Raw genomic sequence first — 14,041 nt, 5'->3', positions numbered from 1 at the left:
AGGCCACAGAAGTGGCTGAAATGACAGAGGTTTATAGTGGTTAACAGTTGTGACGCATTTTAAAATAGCATTGGGTTAACGTGTCTTCTGTGAAGTATAACATAACATTGAGGTCACAGATTTGTATTTTATGTAGCTTTTTCAACGTGCAGAGATCCTTGTGTTACCCGCAGGTCACACGTTACAGTCCTTGGAATATAACGAAATGAAGTGTGTGTTAATCCAGTAGCTCCATGCGAACAGCAGCAGGCCATAAAGTTAGAACCTAAATGTTTTTTTTCTCTCAATCTGAAGTCATTCTAAGGTTACTAAATAGCGTTCCTTGGAGTAGGAATAAAGAGCGTTATAAATGTAATTTAATTAATCCACTTGAATTGTGACATTGTTACAGTGCACGCATATTTCTTACAGACAGAGGTTTAAAAACGTAAAACCGACCTCCAGTTAAGCTTGTCTTACGCACGTGTGATCTTGATTACTTTGTGGCGTTGGCTTAAGGTTTTAGGCTCCATCCAGCTCCCAGTCCGCTTGAAACTCTAACGGAAGTATGTTGATGGCCCTCTAAGTGAGGCATTTGAACCGCTCTTCTACTTTGAGATTCCTTCACCTGCAGAGTGTTTATTTGAACAGAAAGCAACGAAATGTGGGCACTTCTAAACGTGCCCGATATCAACAAAAACGTAAGAACAGAGACGCGGCAGCATGGCTGTTGTGCTGTAATTTAGTGCAGATAGGGTTGCCTCCTATCATTTAAAAAAAAAAAAATGACCGTTGGTTTGCCGTTCTAGAAGGTCCAAAAACGTTGGGTACAAAAGAATCTGTGTTGAGTTAATCGTCCACTTTTGTAACGTGGCAGTTTGCCCTCTTTGCTTTACTAATCATTTAGAAATAATCTAGTCGGCTTTCAGATACTTTGTGATTTCCGGATCCGCTCCCCCTCCAAAGTTTGCGGTTTTACGTTTATGGTTCAAAGGGGAAACATTCAGAATCTCTCCAGTTCGTGACTGTATGTGTTTTTTAAATTTGCAAGGACTCTTAAGCTGGTAAATTACCAAGTGGCCACCCAAAATTCAGGTTGCATCTAGGTCAGCTCTACTGTAATGAGAGACATTATCCTTGCCTTCTGTATGTATTGCAGTACGAAGGGTGGTGTTGTCCATACCTCCTGTGCTGCAAGGGGCTTGGGGAGGATGTCTTCTGTACATGTGGTGTTGCCAAGGCCTGCTGTCCTGTAGGCCGTGGGGGTGCAGGTAGCGATGTTCAGGCCTGCTGTAAAAGAGTGAGGCCCATTAGAATATGACGACACTATATGGGCAGGGTAATGGGGAGGGCATGGGTGGTATTTATCTTCCTGTAATTTTAAGTGAGGGGGATTCTGAAGACAGGGCTGTGAATTGCATATGTACAAAGAAGTGGCAGAGTGAGGTGTTAGCCATCATGGCTTAACGCCTCACTCCGCCACTTCAGAAACGCAAGGCTGCACCATATTTACAAGAACATGGGGGGGGCAGCCTTGCATTTCCCCCTGCGCTGGTGCTACATTTAGCTGCCTAGCGCCAACACAGGCACTCATAAACCATATTGCAAGGGTGTCTGCGTGCAGGGGAAGATTTTGTGTAGGAAGGTGTCCCTTCCTGCACATAAACAATCTTTAAATGCCGTCTTGTTACTTCTAAGTGTGCTGCTCAATGCAGCACACATGGAAGTTAAAAAATGTAAAACATTAATTTTTTTAAATTTTATTTATGTGCAGGAAGGGACACCTTCCTATACATGAACAATCCAAGGCGTTTTGTTTTTTCCATGTCCGCTGCACAAGGCAGCAAACGTGGAAAAAGCAAAAATGAGGAGAAATAAAGCATTACTCCGCTTTGCCTAGTTAAGTCCAGGTTTTCCCAGGTCTTAATTTTGGTGCTGCCTCCCATTTACGCCACCCTTGTAAATAGGGGGCAGTGTCAAAATCAATGGGTGTTGCAATGGAACGCCAACAGCAACACCCACTGCCCACCCCTTCCAAGCTAAGCATAGCATGAAGGGGGGCCTTATTTACAAGGCAGCGTTAAGCCATGTGAAGTGGCTTAACGCTGCCTTGTAAATAAGGCGACTCCCCTATCGCCACAGGAACGTCGGGAAAAGTGATGTTCCCGTGACAATAGGGGCTTGTACATAGCCTCTGCGTGACGTACCAGGTTTCCAGAGTCAGCAATTGGGTGCATGGTAAAGAAAAACATAATAATAAATGCCCAAGCTGCACAGAAACCAGTGAATACCCAAATATAGGAAGACTAAATGTGTTCACATCTCTTGGCTGGTTTACACATCATGGATAGTATTAAAAACTCCTAGATGTCGTAAATGGCAATAAAGGGGCACCAATGGAATGGTTGGCACACAACAAGGGTATTGTTTGAACTGTTTAAGAATTAACCGATCAGGCAACTTTTAGTTTTGGGAATCCTTGCTAAATGCAGCTAGTTTTCATTTCTAGTAAATACAGTAAATGTTATTTTCAATTGATGCACTATAGACAAAACAGAGATGTTGTAGAAAGAAGATAATGTCCACAAAATAAGTAGAACTATGCTTATTTCGTAGTACAAAAGACCGCAAGAGTAAAAAACAAAGTAGATTTGGAAATATCATTTGCAAAATCACATTTGTTTTCACGCTCTCTAGTATTCCTATTGAATACTAGAAGGTTACACCTTTAATTACAAAGTAACCAGGCCTTAGAAGAAACGTAGATTTTTTTTTTTGTATTACTTTAATATTTCCTACTGAAATATGCAAATATCGTCAAAGGTTTACACTTGCTTTTTTGCAATTTCTGTTTATTCCACGCAAAAGGGAGGCCATGCTCTTCACGGTCCATGCCACATCGCTGTGATCGGATGTGTTCAGCCAGAAACTCACAGCTGTTTAGCCTCCAGGCCCACCTGAATTCAAGTAGAATGGGAGAAGGAGCCAGACCAGCCCAGATCGACGCCATACTAAATCACTGACCTTGACCAAGAGTGTCAACTTGTTCCACTAATTCTTTGTTATTGTTAAGTATCTCTCGTAGTATCAGATAGGCCATACCACACCTTTTCAGCCCCACAGGATTTGAACAGTGTGACAGTCCTGCAATGTTTCCCTGCAAGTGTTGTCTTGCAACCATAGCAGGGCAAGCTTCACCCAGATGGATCTTATTAGTGCTGTAGGAATCTGAAATTTGATCTTCCCGTCTCAATGTCTTAGGATCTCATGTAGTGTAAGATTCCACTAATAGGGCTTCTTCTGTGCCAGACAGCTTACTTTTAAACTGTTCAGCATTTTTTGTTTCTCTATTCTACTTTAAAACTACTCCAATTTGTCTTGTTTATACTTGCTTATAAGAATTTGCAGGCCGCAGTAGTGAGGGCACTGGAATTTTGGGTTGCTTCTGTACTAACTCTTAAAGTCTGTCCCTGCCTCCCCGCCCACATAATTTAGAGTATCTTATGTCCGCACTACAATTGTACATCTCTCAGCCCCAGAGCATGCATGTCTTCCTATTGGTTTGCAAGCTGAACTCCTCTTCTTTTTGAGCTTACTGCTCCAATTTCTCCAGCTCATCTGAGATATAACCTATTTATGAATTTAAGTTTTGTGAAGTTTTAGATGTTGGCATGAAAGCACTGTAGCCACAGAGCTGATAAGTTGGGGATTTTTGGCGAGGGCTGAACACCTCATAATTTCAGGAACCATAAAATATCAAACTTGTCAACACAATATATGGCTCTCTAAAAGGGTAGAATTTTTCAGGTGTCAACCATGTTCATTTGCACAATATCATCCAAGGAAATGGCACCATATTAAGTTTATCCTGTAAAACAAACATGTAAGGAAGTGATTATCACATGGCCTAGACTAAATCACAGAAGACCATGTGGCCTTTGCTACGGAGAACATCCCCACAGGTGGTCAAACTGTGCAACGTTTTTGATGCACTCCATGGAAATATAACATCAGATATGGACTGATGGTACTCTCCGTTCTAGTCTTTCACCAGCTATATGTGGCTTCAGGTTTGCCATAGCCTTATTCCAGTACTGTTTCTCCTGTGTACCGTAGGGCTTGCGAATGTGCGCACTCCGGCATTCTCTTGATTTTTAGTACCCTTGTTTCCTGGTTCACCCGGCCCCAACATGGTCTCCAGCTTCACCCTTCCTCACTCCAGTACATTAGCACTATTATTTGCTTGCTCCTTTAGGAGTAAAAGGAGAGAAAAAGGTAATCGGAGGAAGAGGAAACGGGATGATTATGTTGGGGGGGTAACGTGAAGGAGGAAGTGTGTATATACAAGGGAATGAAGTGAGGAAACTGGGGTGGGTGAGCAAGGATGAAGTAAAAAGACAGGAAAATGAATCCGATTAGGGTAAAAAGTGTGGATGGCAATAAAAAGGTGAGCGGGAGGATACAGGAAGATGATGGCGTGGCATCGATGAATTAGCAGGAAGGGAGCAAACAGAAGAAAAACGAGGTGAGTGAAGTAGTGAGATTATATTGTTAGAGAAAAGAGAATATGGATCAAGAGCATGGATGAGATAACAGGGAAAAAAAGAGTTGGGGAACTAGTGAAAGAAAGTAATTTAAATGCTCCAAGATGGTTACCCGCATTCCAAGCTCTGCCTTGGTTCTTACCTCAGGGCCACAAATTACTGTATGTAGCTGGGGGTCTCATCCCTGGTGGGATTGGGTATGTAGAGAAGATGGTGCCCATCTTGTGGGTGTCAAATACACAATCTTGCCTGAGACACACATTTGGACTGCTGTAGCATAGACCTGTGGCACACATTGGAGATGCCGAAGACAGGCTGGTCAAAGGTCCGTGAGCACCAGCACTCTAGAGCTGTGTGAAGACACCTGGAGCATGTGGGCCACCATTGAGACCACCTTGTAAACTGCATAGAGTAACTGATGTGACAACACAGTTCAGAGACCCAAATGGCAGTAAGCTGTGGCTGAGACTTCAGCAGGAGCCAAGCTCTTTTCTCAAGCCCTTGGAGATCCTTTACAAGTTGAATAAAGTGCACACAAAGTCCTTTCTCCTTTCTTTGGCAGTCAGGCAACCACTGCAGGCCAATCCCCCAAGCAGCACTTCAGCTTAGGGATAGTCTCTCCTCAGTTTCTTCTGTTTCCTCTCCTCAGCAAAGGTTTCTTCTTGTCCAAAAGTGATCTAAAGTTCTTAGGTTTGGGTCCCAATATTTATGCTAAGATTCTCTTTCCTCTCTGAAGGCAGAGAGGCCTTTGCCTAGTCCAAACCAGTTCTGGTCAGTCCTGGAGCACTTTGTTTACATGACTCCTTCTTTCCTTTCAGAGTGCAAGGCAGGGACATCAGACTCACCACAGGAGGTGGAGCCAGCATTGTGGAGGGAAGGCTCAGCCCTATTCAGGTCCAAGGTGCAACTCCTCCCTCCCATCTAGATGCAGATGTCTCTATTCACCATTGGGCTGACTCACCCTGTCTCCTGGAATCCCCCAGCCCTGTCAGTCAAACTCCAGACAAGGAATACACCGCCTAGCAGAGGCAGGTCTGAATGGTTAGACAAGAAAATACCTACTTTCTAAAAGTGGTATTTTCAAACACAGAATGTTAAAACCAACTTCACTAAAAGATGTATTTTATCATTCTGAGTTCAGGCATACTAAATTTGAATTTCTACCATATTCCCTGAGTCAGTTAGGATTAAGATGTAATAATCAAACTGCCCATTCTGGCCTAAGGAGAACAGGTAGTCTTGCAATAGTGAAAAACGAAAATGGCTGTAATTCACTGTTAGAAAATGCCGCACACACAAGGACATGTCCTACCTTATACTTACAATGCACCCTGCCCTTGGGCCTACCATAGGGGTGTCTGATATGAAGAAAAGGGAATGTTTAGGGACTGGCAAGTGGGTGCACTTGTCCAGTCAGCATGACAGTACCAGACTGCCTGCAGGCTCTGCAATGGCAGGCCTTAGATACACTTTTACAGGCTGCTTCTGTGGGTGGTACAACTAGTGCTGGAAGCCCACCAGCAGTATTTAGATTACCAGCCCTGGGCACTCCTGGTGCACTGTACTAGGGTCTGACGGGTAAACCCAACCAATCATGGAATCACTAATTAATACACCAATTTACAATAGGGAGCACTTGCACTGTGGCACTGGACAGCAGTGGCACAGTGCCCAAAGCATCTAACACCAGCAAAAACACATGAAGCAATGGTAAAAATGGAAGGGAGACCCATGATAAGGTGCCGGGTCTAACACACAGTAATGCTGTTAAACTTTTGAAGCTATCTACCAGTTAATTTCAAAGAGAATTTCACAAAGAAATCTGTCAAATAAGGCAATACTACATTTTTCACAATGGCGACCCTTCCTGTTATTTAATTAAATGGCTTGGTATGTTTTCATGCACCGGGTGCTCCGGGCCAGGGTCCTCTGGAAGGTGCTGCGCATGTAATGGAACAGGCTACTTAACAGTAGAAAACTTGATACTTCTGAACATGCGATTCATCCATGGAGTCCCTTCTTTGAGACTTTATGGTGGTGATCTTCTCATTGTCCATGCCATAGCTAATGGTTGAGGCAAGCTGACTAATAATTTTGAGGTGCAGGTCTTTACTTTCTTTGCAGGTTGGGCAGCTTACTTATTGACTTCCTAGTAAATCAGTCCTCTGTCCTAAGTAGTGTCCCTTATCTGTGGGAAAGGCTCAAATACAGTTTGTTGTGTGTATGACGGGCATGGAGTCCACCAGTGTATATGTAGCCCCAAGATGGTGATTAGACATGTAGGCTTTGAGATGGCTGTCTCCCCTTCATGAGTTGTTGAACCTCCTTCCCACGCCCCCCCCCAAAAAAAGCCCTGTGGAAGTGGTTAAAACCAGATTGTTGTTTTTTTTCTGCTTGGATCAACAGCATGTCAAAGGAACGGGAAGGACTGCGCTCACCTGCGCACTTCAAGCCAGTTTAACCAGGCCAGCCTGTGGCCTGCTGAAGAATTACCTTAACAATGATGGTGGTTGTGTGTATGACCACTGCTATCGAGACCCATCACTTTCGCCTCTTCTTCGCCCGAGCGTTACGGCCACTGACGGCGTCAGTCTCTGTTGGTGAATATAAGATACGCTCTACCATGTCTTGACTTACCCGTGACTACGATGACCTATCTGCGGTACATTTAAAACCTCCGCTCATCCTGATGTCGCGCTACTTTGTCGGAGAAAGAGCAATTGTATGGCCACGATCTTTTGAGTGATTCACCCCTGCCAGACCCAGAGTTATCTACCTCTGACGTCTCCTAATCCATTCGCGTAGCACTAATTTACTGGTCCTCTACACCACTTCTGATCGGACTTGGCGCTGGAACTGATGTAAACCGTTTCGATGCATATTTTCTGCCTCTTCTATATCCTCTAGAAGAGTTGATCTGTATTGCCCCCCTGAGTGGAAGGCTCCTTTCGTGTTGTCCCACACGCCTGTCATCACCGTTGCCCTGATGAAGGTGTAGTTAACACCGAAACGTGCGTTGGCTCCTGTCCTCTCGTGCCTATCAGAAGATATTATCTGCCCGTATAAATTGGGAATGCACAATTTTGTTTTGAACTGTTACCCTTCCTAATTTCGATAATACTGATGTATTTTGTTACTTTACTGATATGCTAATATGTATCATCTCTGTACATTTGGTCATGTTATGTCCTATACATGAGTCTGTTGTCTGAATGAATGTATTTGTTTGTCTTTGTGTGTGGGACCCTCGTTTATGTATAAAATATATTGTATGCCATTTCGTTTATTGATTATTCTAATCATTATCATTGAAATAAACTGAGTTTATTTTTATCCCTTTTGATCTCTTTTTCTGCTCGAACCTGTCCTGGCCCTCGGCTTTTCCGTATTAACTTGACCCGGTCTGGGCGTAACGAAATTATTTGTGTGTAGACATTGGGTTTTGCTCCTCCCTTTGACGCTCGTTGTTCCCTAGTTCCCCTGTCTACCCATCCAGTTCCCAGGGACCCCCCTTTTACTAAACACTGCCATCAAGTGACCAAGGAATGTCCTGCTACCCATTTCTAACTTTAGTAGTTACCTACAGCGGAGAAGAGCTAAAGCCCAGCAGCAAAGCCAGATTATGTGGTGTACTGTCATCGTGGATTCTTAGGTGCTGAGCAATATGGGATGCTGAACAAACTGTACCTGGGAGAAGATTCACTTGAACCTTACTGCCTCACCCTCCCATACAAATGAGCTTCACGTGCTCCATCCGTTCTGAGTGGCTGTTTCAGCTAACCTATGCATTACTGTCTGTAAGTATAAGCTCACTCTGCCAGACAGATATTCATGTTTGACTTTAAAAGGAAACTCTGTACCAGACCAGAGGAAAGGTTGAATTAGGAATGAGAAGTTTGGTTTCTTCAGAGCCTGGACCATTTTTGAAGCACTGAGCAAAATGGCTCGCTGTAGTCATGTGGAGTGTGCAGCGTATTTAAATATGCTGACAAACTGCCTTCCAGTACTTCAAGAGCTATAGACTCCACTGCTTTCACTTGCTGCTGCGAGGACCGCAGCCCAAATGTCGAGTTACGAGAGTGTCTTTTGACAGCCAAGATCCTAAAGACTTTTGATTGCACGTTCCTTGCAGTCTGGTCTCTCCATATACTCTAAATGGGGATAGAACCCCTCAGTAAGTGTTATGAAAAGACCTTGATTCCTTTTAAAATTGGTTTGTGCTAAGCCTCTGGATTAGAGACTTGTGGCATTAAGGAACCTATGGAACAAGGTTTCCTTCCCTCCATTTTTCTCTGCTCTCCGACACAAATGTTGTGCCCCAGACAAACCTCAGACATCCACCCTCGTTCACCCTAGCTGTTTGTAGTCACTTATTCAAATTGGTCTCTGAGACCACATGGTCGGTCTTTCTTCCCCTGCCATTAGGCAGTGTTGTGTAGCAGCAGGAAATGCCCAGAGAATTCACTCATATGTGGCCTAGCACAGTATATGTTCACTCCCTCCATAGAAGTCCTGTACGTTTTAATCATTGGTAGTAGCTATGCATCTTCCATGTTGAAGTCTGCTAGCTTCCCTCCTAGTTATCAATTCCCCTCCTCCTGAAGTAATCTTCTTGATGTACAGATGAGACAGATTCTTTCCTTTTTGGAAACAACCCAACCTGGCAAGCTAGAGTACTGCTCAATCACTACCCTTTTTCCATCTGAAAGATCAAGATCCCCAGATCCACATGCACAACCTCCACCATTTCTGCCAATCTAGTCTTCAGATCTTGTTGTAGACTTTGTGTCACTTCATTTTGTCGACCACACAACCATGATCACTAACACCAATGATCCCTCCTTCCTGGATCTTACTGAATCTCTCTGCACCCTTTGACACTATCACCAAGGCGTTATCCAAAGTTTGGAATTGCACAGGGGCATCTGTGATATGCTGCTAAAATGGTTCACCTCTTCCCTTCTATAATGCCACAACATCCAGAGGGTAACCTTTTAATAATTGCAATAACTTCGGGATCCCTGGAAATGTTTGAGAACATTAGCCAGGCCATCTTGACCCCTATTCTATTAAAGCAAAGGGAAAGCAGCATCCATCGTCTGTGTCCACCAAGCCCCTGTTCAATGACTACATGCACAATGACAATACAACATAAATTTAACTCTAGTTGTGTCTAAATTTTCAGCAGCCACCTTGCGCTTCCAACAAGCCCCTCCATTCTCCTTTCGATCTCAGGGTAGGAAATTACAGAATCCATTTAACTTCTAGGGGCATGTTGTAACACCCCAGTAAAAAAGTAAGAAAACTAAAAGGCATATAATTGCCATCTAATCCATTCAAAACGCACTATCTTCTCATTGCTACAATTGCTTCTGCTTTGGGATGGATTAGGACTTGCAAAGCGGTACATCTGACACAAAGAATTAAGATGCCTCCTATTTCAAGATCTATGGTGCTTCTCGTGAGATAAAGAATGATTTTGCTGTGTGATTGAAAACGTCTTCAGAAATCTGCAAAAGCGTGCTGTGACATAATGGACAACCTACACCAACTCATTAAATAACTCTCTCCTTGCAGCAAATCAACTAGTGCTACTCTTTACTTGGCAGCTTGTAACAGTTAACTTAGACAATAGATTCCTCATCCTCAATGAAATATTCTACAACTACACCTGGTATACCCCACTTCTCCATGTCACTGGCTTAAATCTAACACTCTGTAGCTCTTTGATTCACACTCAATCAGCCAGGACACGTCTGCACACTACATTAGGCAACCAAATTGACAAAATATGCTCTCTTGCTTATTTGGGTATTGTATTTGTGGATGGGAGCTGGGTCATACACCGAGAGATTATGAAACGGCAAGACAATACATTAGTTGAATATCTATTTAGATTTTTGAGCAAGTTAAGAGGACAAACACTTGGCAGAGAAGTCCCTGTTTATTCATCGAAATGTGTCTGTGGCTAGCTATGGAGTGGGTTTATAGGAATTGTTTGACTGTAAGAATCTCCCCCTGGGGCATCCATACATTGCCAAAAATTAAGGGCAGCTGGCAGAAACCCATGTCTATTGCTGCTCCATCCAGCTCACCAACCCAGCCCTCCCCCCCACCCCCCCCCCCCCCCCCCCCCCAGCCGTAAAGTGGTGCCACCACATTTTTGGTGATGTGGTGGTAGTCAATCAGAGCTTTCCTTTAGATCTCTTGGCTCTGCGGTGGGAAATATACCTACATTTTAACTTATTTTCTCAAACTACTGATCGAATTTAAACCAAATCACAAAAAGCACACTTGATGTACCAAGATCTTGCTTTCTGCCACATTTAGTGTAATTCTGCTCAGCCGTTTTTGTTTTGTGATTTAACTGCTCAATTTTCCTAAGGTAAATAGCATGGGGGGAAACTCGTTTCGTGAACCTTCACCCTTGACTGATAACTCTGCAACTTTTCAGACTTTTGTGGAAAGTTTTGTTAAGATTTGTCATGGTTGCGCCAAAGTTATTGGCAAACCAAAAATCAATCTCCAAAGGAAACGTGGTTCCAACTAGAACTACCTTGTGGCAACCTTCACTCAGTAATACACAAACATGCATATGTACTTACATATACACACCGAGAACAGTGCCCTTCAGATGCAAGGTACAGACCTAATATTTACACTTGTGTACAAGTGTGTGTGTGTATATATGTATGTATGTATGTATGTATATATATGTATATATATATATATATATAATCTACTGGCGGTTGCCAGTAGATAGTTATAGTTAGGACCGTGTTTCCATAGGAAATCCGCAACATTCTATTTGGAATAACTATGGCGCCGGTTGACGAATCCTCGCAAAATTTTCAAAATAGGTGGGGTGCTCCGCTCCTACCCTGAAAGTCTCGGGGGGGATTTGTCAAGCGGGGGCTGAGAAAAAAGGGGGTCCCAAAACGCGTTTTCCCCATGCATTTTCCCATAGGACCTTTAGTCCGAGCTACAGCCCGAACGGCTGAACAGAATTACTTGAAATTTGGCAGAGAGGTAGTCCTCAGGTCAGAGATGTGCCTTTTGCAGGTCTGGTGTAAATCTGTTCAGTAGGTCCTGAGAAAATAGCATTTAAATCAATATATATATCTGTAAGCGCGCTCCGTGCGCTTACGGTAAGCTTACCGTACGCGAGCTCAATTCTGATTGGTGGTTACATGACTGTAAACATTCGAATCGGTCGAAATCAGAAAGTGTCGGCCGCCATTTTCTGTCTCTCGCACAGAAAAACAAAGGTGGATAACGTGAAAAGGGGGCAACAAAGAGTTGCAGACCCCCTAGCGTTTGTCAGGGGGTCCACGAAGGACCGAAAAGTACATTTAATAATTTTCAAAAAAAATCACGGAGTGCGCGTACGGTAAGCTTACCGTACGCGCACGGCAAAAAAACAAAAACAAAAAATAACCACATTTATTAAATAAATTGAGGGACCCGCAAGGGAGAAAAAAAAATTGTTACTGTGTAAAAAAAGGCGAGGCGCGCACGGTTTGAACTGCGCAACGTGGGCGCTCGGTGCGCAAAGCGCACCGTGTGCCCACAGCGCGTGCACGGAGCGCGAAGCGCACCGTGCGCGCAGGGTGTGCGCATGGTGAAAAACCAGAAAAAAAAAAAACATAACTTAGCATTTAAAAAACCGTACAAATTCACTGAAAAAACCATAGGTTTCACACATGTTATAGTTAGCTGTACATTTCACTCGTAAAAAACCAACGAAATTCCACGTTATAGTTAGATCAGGTAACTATAACTTGCGCGACCGCAATCCACAATGTGTCATTTCAGATGTCATCATTGATGTGATGAGTGATGTCACTGACCATGTCATGAGTGATGTAATATGTGACGTCATCAGCAGTTTATTGTGGGCGCGCAAGTTATAGTTACCTGATCTAACTATAACGTGGAATTTCATTGGTTTTTTACGAGTGAAATGTACAGCTAACTATAACATGTGTGAAACCTATGGTTTTTTTAAGTGAATTTGCATGGTTTTTTAAATGCTAATTCCTAACTATAACGTGTGTGAAACCTATGATTTTTTCAGTGTATATATATATATATATATATATATATATATATATATATATATATATATTCACTGAAAAAACCATAGGTTTCAGGGGTGTTATAGTTAGCTGGACTTTTCACTTGTACAAAATTGAAATTCCCCCGTTATAGTTAGTTCAGCTAACTATAACTCGGGCGCCCGCAATGCACTGCTGATGACATCACATATTACATCACTCATGACATGGTCAGTGACATCTCAAATGACATCACTGATGACATCATCCAGTGAATGTGTGTTTTTCTGAAAATTAAATGTTTTATATATGTGTATCTCAAGGTCGATGGAAGAATAAATGGTTATATAAGTGTCTAAATGGATGATTTGTTTTTGAAAAATTGATTGTGTAACTGACGATTACGTGTATCATAGTGAATACATTGCTTAGTGAGTAATGTTTAAATATGTAAAGTTTAAATATGTAAATATCTGTATCAGTCTCTCACTTTGTGTATAAGTGGCTGCATGGGTTGGTGAGTAGCTACATGGGTGTCTATATAGGTTATTAGTTGGTTTTTTGAGTATCAGTCTGAGTGTCTGCATGGTTCGGTGGGGGGTATTACGTAGTGCATGAATGAGTGACTCACTCTTTCTATGTGTTGAAGACAGCATGTGTGCAGGACTGTATGGGTGGATGAGTGTGTATGGGTGTGTTAGTGAGTGAATGACTGTGTCAATAGTGTCTTTATGAGTAACTACATATGTTTTAAACTAGTATATGTGACTATTGGTGTATATAAGTGAGTATATGTGAGAGTGAGAGATTGAAAGAGTTCCTGTATGAATAAGTATGTGTTTCTATAGGTGATTGTTTAAAAGACTAAGTATGTGTAAGTTTCCGTAGAAGTAAGTGTGGTGGTGTGTGTATAACTGTATATGCAAGTAAATGTATGTTTGATTCTTTATTAGCATGAGTGACTATGTGTGTGAGTAACTCTATGGATGAGTGGCATTGTGTAACAGGATGTATAGGTGTATGTACATACAGTCATGTATGAGTGACTGTATAGGACTGTTGGTGAATGAGTGAATGAGTGGATGTGTATGTGGATCTTAGAATTACTGAAGAGGTTGTTGTAACTGGTATTGGTATGTCCATTGTTTTGAAAAGTTTAGTCTCTATTTTTGAATGTGTGTATCAAAGGTTATATTAGGGTGAGAGGAGGTCTGCCACCCTATCACAAGGATGATGTCATCAGTGATGTAATTTGAGATGTCATCAGTGATGTCATGAGTGATGTCACTGACCATGTCATGAGTGATGTAATATGTGACGTCATCAACAGTGCATTGCGGGCGCGCGAGTTATAGTTAGCTGAACTAACTATAACGGGGGAATTTCAATGGTTTTGTAAAAGTGAAAAGTCCAGCTAACTATAACGCCCCTGAAACCTATGGTTTTTTCAGTGAATTTCTG

The 14,041-nt window shown here is 42.6% G+C and overlaps 1 protein-coding gene across 2 annotated transcripts in view; it reads left to right on the top strand.

The window, feature by feature from the left end:
- The window catches only part of LOC146833562 (E3 ubiquitin-protein ligase TRIM39-like), a 218,777-nt gene that overhangs the window by 98 nt on the left and 204,638 nt on the right, over positions 1-14,041 (top strand). The window lies entirely within an intron of this gene.

Source organism: Triturus cristatus, chromosome 4_2 (genome assembly GCF_964204655.1).
Source record: "Triturus cristatus chromosome 4_2, aTriCri1.1, whole genome shotgun sequence".
Taxonomy (NCBI): domain Eukaryota; kingdom Metazoa; phylum Chordata; class Amphibia; order Caudata; family Salamandridae; genus Triturus; species Triturus cristatus.
The sequence above is the reverse complement of the archived record's forward strand: the minus strand, read 5'-3'. Positions and strand labels throughout refer to the sequence as shown.